Below are 8374 nucleotides of genomic sequence, written 5' to 3' on the forward strand. Positions count from 1 at the left end.
TTAAAATTTTGAGCTATCTCTATAGTTCTGCTGCTATAGGCTTAGACTGCTGGAGGACATAGGGACCCCTTTTTCATCATTCTGCTTCATTCTATCTCTATTCTCCCACTCTGCAGAATCTGTTAGTTCAATCTCTAACGTTCTGCTCTCTCTGCTTTTTCTCATAGTAGCTTCATCTGGTCTGTTCCTGTTTGGCTGTGACTCCATCCTGGAGAGAAATATCAGCTGTGCTGCTGCCATCAACACCTTTGTTTATAGATGTTGGAGCTTGGCCTGTTTTCCAGTGTAGTCCTGTTTCGCTGACTGTGACTAACTGAATGTGCTCTCTTCATCTTCTGACATGGGAGCTGGCTCGGAGCTCGTCTGCCTGGCTGTGTGTTTCCTGGACGGGGCCGCCTGTGGAGCTGGTTGACAGTTGCCTTTTGTATCTATGCTTCTTTTTCTATGTCTGCTTCTGTCTCCTTGAACCCCAGTGGGCCTCAGCAGATGGCCGCTCACACTGAGCCTGGTTCTGCTGGAGGTTTCTTCATGTTCAAAGGGAGTTTTTCCTCTCCACTGTCGCTACAAGCATGCTTAGTGTGAGAGATTGCTGAAGAGTCAATGAGTCGATGCAATCAGCTGGTTTTCCTTAGATAGAAAACTGTGAATCAATCTGACTGGATGATCTGGTGAACTGTAAAGTGCCTTGAGATGACATGATGTGAAATGGTGCTATAGAAATAAACTGAATAGAATAGAAATTAAAATCTCACATCATGAAAATCCAAGACTTAATAAAATGTAAAACTCTTGCTCTTGTAGTGTACAAAGCGAGCCATGATCTACTTCCTGGCAATAAATAAAAAATGTGCAACAGTAGAGAAGAGAATAACTCAGCCAAGCAGGATTTATGTTATAGAATGTGTTAGATATAGAAATAAAAAGGAGTAACATCCTAAGACAGTTTAAAAGCATGTAAAAATATGTATTTAACCCAAACATTTAAGTGTGATCATTTGCAATATTTTCTATATGTACTTCTAGATATCTCTTTCTTTCTGTACAACTGCTTTAAAAATAAGACATTCTGTATTCATTTAACTGTGCTTTGATTTGTAATTCCTTCTTTAAGCAAAACACCTTATATGCCATCTGTCACCCCAAATCCTAGTTAAAGAAACATTTTCTACATCTCCAGTCTGCCACATCATTACATCATACATGTTTGTAAGTGAGGAGACATCCATGGCTAGAGCCTTATCAAAATCATACAGGGTTCACGGACAATGAACGCCCCTGAGAGATAACTAGTCCTCCACTCTGTCTGTATTCTCTCATTTCATTGAAAACATCTCTGTTATGTGCATAAGGAACATGATAACTGTGTATCCTGACAAGAAGAGATGTCCTTATTAGATATACTGCTTGGGAAAACATTAGTTTTGACCCATGACAGGCAGGTATTATTAGGGTTTAACAGACTCACATTATCAATAAAAGAATCCCAACACTGATAAGGATCTACTAAAATGAAACATTCTTTTGGGGGAGGAGAATACTGTTAAAATAAGTTTGAAGGTTACTAAAAGGACAGGGATATGGGGAAACATTGTCATGTCTTCACATATAATGCCATATGCCAGCTAAAGGTCCAGAGAATGAAGATTATAATGAGTGGGGCTATTCAGATTTTGAACAAAGCCAATTCTGGTCATATTGGCCATACTGCGACTCATATCCGATCTTTTCCTGGATATGAGTCGCAGTATGGCCAATATGACCAATATGGCCATCCTCCCATGTCAGAGGATGTCATGGGAGCTGTCATGTCAGAGGATGAAGAGAGCACATCCAGTTAGTTACAGTCAGAGAAACAGGACCGCACTGGAAAACAGGCCAAGCTCTAACATCTATAAACAAAGGTGTTGATGGCAGCAGCACAGCTGATATTTCTCTCCAGGATGGAGTCATAGCCAAACAGGAACAGACCAGATGAAGCTACTATGAGAAAAAGCAGAGAGAGCAGAACGTTAGAGATTGAACTAACAGATTCTGCAGAGTGGGAGAATAGAGATAGAATGATGAAAAAGGGGTCCCTATGTCCTCCAGCAGTCTAAGTCTATAGCAGCATAACTATAGAGATAGCTCAGGATAACCTGAGCCACTCTAACTATAAGCTTTATCAAAAAGGAAAGTTTTAAGCCTAGCCTTAAAAGTAGACAGGGTGTCTGCCTCACGGACTAAAACTGGTAGTTGGTTCCACAGGAGAGGAGCCTGATAACTAAAAGATCTGCCTCCCATTCTACTTTTAGAAATTCTAGGAACCACTAGTAAACCTGCAGATTGAGAGCAAAGTGCTCTGTTAGGAACATAAGGAACAATCAGATCTCTGATATCAGATGGAGCTTGGCACTACTGTGTGGAGTGAACTCTGTGACCCCCACGGACAGGACATCAACTCCATGACAGAGTGTATCACGGACTACATCAACTTCTGCTACGAAAACATTGTACCCACTCAAACGGTACGGTGTTTTCCTAACAACAAGCCGTGGATCAACCGGGACATAAAGGCTCTGCTGAAGGAGAAGAAGAGAGCCTTTAGGTCAGGGAGCAAACAGGCTCTGAAGGAGGCACAGAGGAAGCTGAGGAGAAATATCAGGAGGGCCCAAGCTGCCTACAAGAAGCGGATAGAACAACAGCTCCAAAGGCAAAACATCCGTGGGGTTTGGAATGCAATGAAGACTGTGTCTGGCTTCAACCCCCCCAGGACACAGACAGAGGGCAATATACACAGAGCCAACGACCTCAACTCACACTTCCTGAGATTTGAGGCGACACCACCACATCCCCCCACCACTCCCCCTGCTCAGCAGCCTGTGCCTGAGCCCACCACCCCCACCTCTCACCTACCTCCTCCCCACACTTCATCCAGGGAATCATCCTCCACCATCTCTCTCACAACAGACCAGGTTAGAGAGCAACTCAGGCGCCTTAGACAGATGAAGGCAGCAGGACCAGACAACGTCAGCCCGCGCCTCCTCAAGTCCTGTGCAGATGAGCTGTGTGGAGTCATACATCGAGTCTTCAACCTGAGTCTGGAGCAAAGTGTCGTCCCTGCGCTGTGGAAGACCTCATGTTTGGTTCCTGTGCCAAAAATACCGCACGCCAGGGACCTCAACAGCTTCAGACCAGTGGCCCTCACGTCTCATCTGATGAAGACCCTGGAGCGGCTCGTCCTCAGTCACCTCCGCACCACCGTAAGCTCTGCTATGGACCCCATGCAGTTTGCTTACCGACCTGGTATTGGTGTGGAGGACGCCATCATCTCCATCCTGCATCGCTCTCTGTCCCACCTGGAGAGGCCCGGCAGCGCTGTGAGGATTCTCTTCTTTGACTTCTCCAGCGCCTTCAACACCATCCAGCCGAGGCTCCTGAGAGACAAGCTGGAGACTGCAGGAGTGGACTGTGACCTGGCCGACTGGATCCTGGACTATCTCACAAACCGGCCCCAGTTTGTGAGGACGAGAGACTGTGTGTCTGACATCAGGACCTGTAGTGTGGGGGGCCCCCCAGGGAACGGTCTTAGCGCCCTTCCTTTTCACCCTCTACACTGCAGACTTCAGACACAGCACGGACAGCTGCGTCCTGCAGAAGTTCTCCGACGACTCCGCCCTCATTGGCCTTATCACAGATGATGACGACGCGGAGTACAGAGGACTCATTCAGGACTTTGTGGACTGGTGTCAGCTGAACCATCTCCTCATAAACGCGGGAAAGACCAAGGAGATGGTGGTGGACTTCAGACGCGGTCCCACGGTCCCTCCTCCAGTGAACATCCAGGGAAAGGACATTGAGAGGGTGGACACTTACAAGTACCTGGGTGTTCATCTCAACAACAAACTGGACTGGACTCACAACACAGAGGCTCAGTACAGGAAGGGCCAGAGCCGGCTCTACCTCTTGAGGAAGCTCAGGTCTTTTGGGGTGAGAGGGCCACTCCTGAAGACCTTCTACGACTCTGTGGTGGCATGAGCCATCCTGTACAGTGTGGCCTGCTGGGGCAACAGCATTACGGAGAGGGACAGAAAAAAACTAGACAAGATCATCAAGAGGTCCAGCTCAGTCCTGGGCTGTCCTCTGTACAGCAGGTGGGGGACAGGAGTGACCTGTCCAAACTCATGTCTATGCTGGACCATGAGGACCACCCCCTGAAGGACACTCTCTCTGCTCTGGAGAGCAGCTTCAGTGAAAGACTGATACACCCTCGCTGTATAAAGGAGAGATTCCGCAGATCCTTTCTTCCTGCTGCTGTCAGACTGTACAACCAACAATGCTAGCTCCGTATCATCCATATGTCCACCGTCACTTTACCTGTTATTATTGCATATCTACTGTATACATCACTCATACCTATTTAAATCTGCAATAATTTAATACAATCAATCATTTGCACAGAACTTTACTGTTGTCACTTTATACCAGTGTTGCCTTGTCTGTATATACTTAATGTATATTTTTTATATATTTTTAAATATTTTTTATACTTTGTATTCTTCTTTTTTCCTACTGTACTGTTCACTGTGATGCAACGCTGCAATTTCCCCACTGTGGAACAAATAAAGGATTATCTTATCTTATTTAAGGCTTTATATGTGAGAAGGAGGATTTTAAATTCTACAGGTGCTGGTCATAAAATTAGAATATCATGAAAAAGTAGATTGATTTCAGTAATTCCATTTAAAAAGTGAAACTTGTATATTATATTCATACATTACATACAAACTCATATATTTCAGATGTTTATTTTGTTTAATTTTGATGATTACAAATGACAACAAATGAAAATCTCAAATTCATCATATCAGAAAATTAGAATATTACTGAAGACCAATAAAAACAAAGGATTTATAGAAATGTTGGCCAACTGAAAAGTATGAACATGAAAAGTATGAGCATGTACAGCACTCAGAATTTAGTTGGGCCTCCTTTGGCCTGTATTACTGCAGCAATGCGGCGTGGCATGGAGTCGATCAGTCTGTGGCACTGCTCAGGTGTTATGATAGCCCAGGTTGCTCTAATAGTGGCTTTTAGCTCTTCTGAATTGTTGGGTCTGGTGTATTGCATCTTCTTCTTCACAATACCCCATAGATTTTCTATGGGGTTAAGGTCAGGAGAGTTTGCTGGCCAATTAAGAACAGGGATACCATGGTCCTTCAACCAGGTACTGGTAGCTTTGGCACTGTGTGCAGGTGCCAAGTCCTGTTGGAAAATGAAATGTGCATCTCCAAAAAGTTGGTCAGCTGCAGGAAGCATGAAGTGCTCTAAAACTTCCTGGTATGTGGCTGCGTTGACCCTGGACCTCAGAAAACACAATGGACCAACACCAGCAGATGACATGGCACCCCAAACCATCACTGACTGTGGAAACTTTACACTGGACTTCAAGCAACGTGGATGAAGTGCCTCTCTTCTTTTCCTCCAGACTCTGGGACCTTGATTTCCAAAGGAAATGCAAAATTTACTTTCATCAGAGAACATGACTTTGGACCACTCACCAGCAGTCCAGTCCTGTTTCTCTTTAGCCCAGGCAAGACGCTTCTGACGCTGTCTGTGGTTCAAGAGTGGCTTGACACAAGGAATGCGACAGCAGAAACCCATGTCTTTCATACGTCTGTGTGTGGTGGTTCTTGAAGCACTCACTCCAGCTGCAGTCCACTCTTTGTGAATCTCCCCCACATTTTTGAAGGGGTTTTGTTTCACAATCCTCTCCAGGGTGCGGTTATCTCTCTTGCTTGTACACTTTTTTCGACCACATCTTTTCCTTCCCTTCGCCTCTCTATTAATGTGCTTGGACACTGAGCTCTGTGAACAGCCAGCCTCTTTAGCGATGACCTTTTGTGTCTTGCCCTCCTTGTGCAAGGTGTCGATGGTCGTCTTTTGGACAACTGTCAAGTCAGCAGTCTTCCCCATGATTGTGTAGCCTATAGAACTAGACTGAAAGACCATTTAAAGGCTTTTGCAGGTGGTTTGAGTTAATTAGCTGATTAGAGTGTGGTACCAGGGGCCATCAATTTTGAACCTTTTCACAATATTCTAATTTTCTGATATGATGAATTTGAGATTTTCATTTGTTGTCATTTGTAATCATCAAAATTAAACAAAATAAACATCTGAAATATATGAGTTTGTATGTAATGTATGAATATAATATACAAGTTTCACTTTTTAAATGGAATTACTGAAATCAATCTACTTTTTCATGATATTCTAATTTTATGACCAGCACCTGTATTCTGGATTTAACAGGAAGCCAATGAAGAGAAGCCAGGATAGGAGAGATATGATCTCTCTTTTTCATTTTCATCAGAACTCTGGCTGCAGCATTTTGGATCAGCTGAAGGCTTTTAACTACAGTTTGTGGACTTCCTGATAGTAAAGAATTACAATAGTCCAGCCTTGAAGTAACAAATGCATGGACTAGTTTCTCAGCATCACCCCTGGACAGGAGATTTCTCATTTTTGCAATATTCCTCAGATGAAAGAAGGAAATTCTAGAAACCTCTTTGATCTGGGATTTAAATGACAGGTCCTGATCAAAAACAACACCAAGATTTTTTACTTTATTATCTGAAATCAGTTTAATCCCATCCAAATGAAGTGACTGACTAATCAGTTTCTTTTTCAGAGACTCTGGTCCAAAGACTATAACTTCTGTTTTGTCTGCATTCAGAAGCAGAAAGTTAAGAGTCATCCAGGTTTTTATGTCTTCAAGACATGCCTGTAATCTATGTAATGGGTTAGCTTCATCTGGATTATAGACAAATATAGCTGGGTATCATCAGCATAACAGTGGAAATGAATCCCATGTCGATTGGGAGCATGTATAAAGTAAGGAGAGTTGTTCTTCCTTTAATTCCAACAAAATATTCAAGTCTTTCTAAAAGAATATTATGATCGTTATTTTCCTGTTATATGTTCACATTTATGGATTGCATCTATAAATAAACATATGACCTGACATAATCCATTATAGCAAACAACGGCTTAAATCATTTTATTTTCATCCAATCAGCGCCTCTTTAGTCAGAGGCTGCCTGTAGTGATTGTAAATGTCCAGCAGGTATCAGTATCCAGTTACAGTAGTGATAGTTTGCTAATGTGTGGAAACGCTTCATGAAACAAGAAGAGCTTTCAGCTGCGTTCGCTGCATTTAAGGACATTTTGTTTTTTTCCTATAAAATAAAAGAACCGGTTTATTTGGTGCGCTCCTTTTTTAAACTATGCAGTCAAACCATCCAAGGCTGTACTCCACAGAATGTTCTGGATCGGGGGTTAATAATACAGACTAAAAATTAACTCACAAATGGTACAAATTACTGTTTATTCATAACGGTAAAAGTTTTAATATTAGCTGCAATGGAAAGTGATTCAGGGAAAACAAGAATAAAAACAGGAATATTTGGAAAAGTAAGACTTTCTGTAACACCACTGAAGTCCTACAAGATTTTTTTTTTTGGCCTGTGTTTCAGTCATCTTTTCCTTACGGTTGTAAATCAGCTGCAAAAAATAAGGTTCAAATTGATGGAACGTCCTCAGACGGACCCATCTCTGTGTCATCCCCTCTTGCTTGAGGCTGTCAATGATGGCCTTCTGGACAGCAGTCAGGTCAGCAGTCTGACCCATGGTTGGGGTTTAGAGTGATGAACCAGGCTGGAAGTTTTAAAGGCCTCAGGAATCTTTTGCAGGTGTTTAAAGTTAATTTGTTGATTTAGATGATTAGGTGCATAGCTCGTTTAGAGACCTTTTTTATGATATGCTAATTTTGTGAGATAGGAATTCTGGGTTTTCATGAGCTGGATTCCAAAATGATCCATATTAAGACAATAAAAGACCTGAAATATTTCAGTTAGGGTGCAATGAATCTAAAATATATGTTCACTTTTTATCATTACATTCTGGAAAATAATGAACGTTATCACAATATGCTAATATTTTGAGAAGGACCTGTACATTTATACCTTAAAAAACTCCCAACACACACTCCCCACCAGGGGAACCAACCCACCCCCTGCATAAAGAACTTTCTCAAACTTGAACATTTGGAGGAAAAACGACTTTAGTTTATCAAGGCCGTTTCTTGTTAGGTTAATATATCTTCCACTGGCCAGATGGATCTCCTAATAACAGCAGTCCTCCCCTTCATGCCATGAAGGAGGCCGTGTGACTCATTCTCATCTCTCATGACCGTTTGGAGCCTGTGATGCTAAGAACAGACAAACATTTTTTACTTCACACATTAGGTTTGATTCTGCAGCACCTGGTCGTATTGGAGGAGACAACTTTGTTGGTAAGCAGTTGTTTGTTAGTGGAAGAAAACTAATACATGAAAAAC

This window comes from Cyprinodon tularosa, unplaced genomic scaffold (assembly GCF_016077235.1).
Source record: "Cyprinodon tularosa strain WSP-4 unplaced genomic scaffold, ASM1607723v1 ctg1034, whole genome shotgun sequence".
NCBI lineage: Eukaryota > Metazoa > Chordata > Actinopteri > Cyprinodontiformes > Cyprinodontidae > Cyprinodon > Cyprinodon tularosa.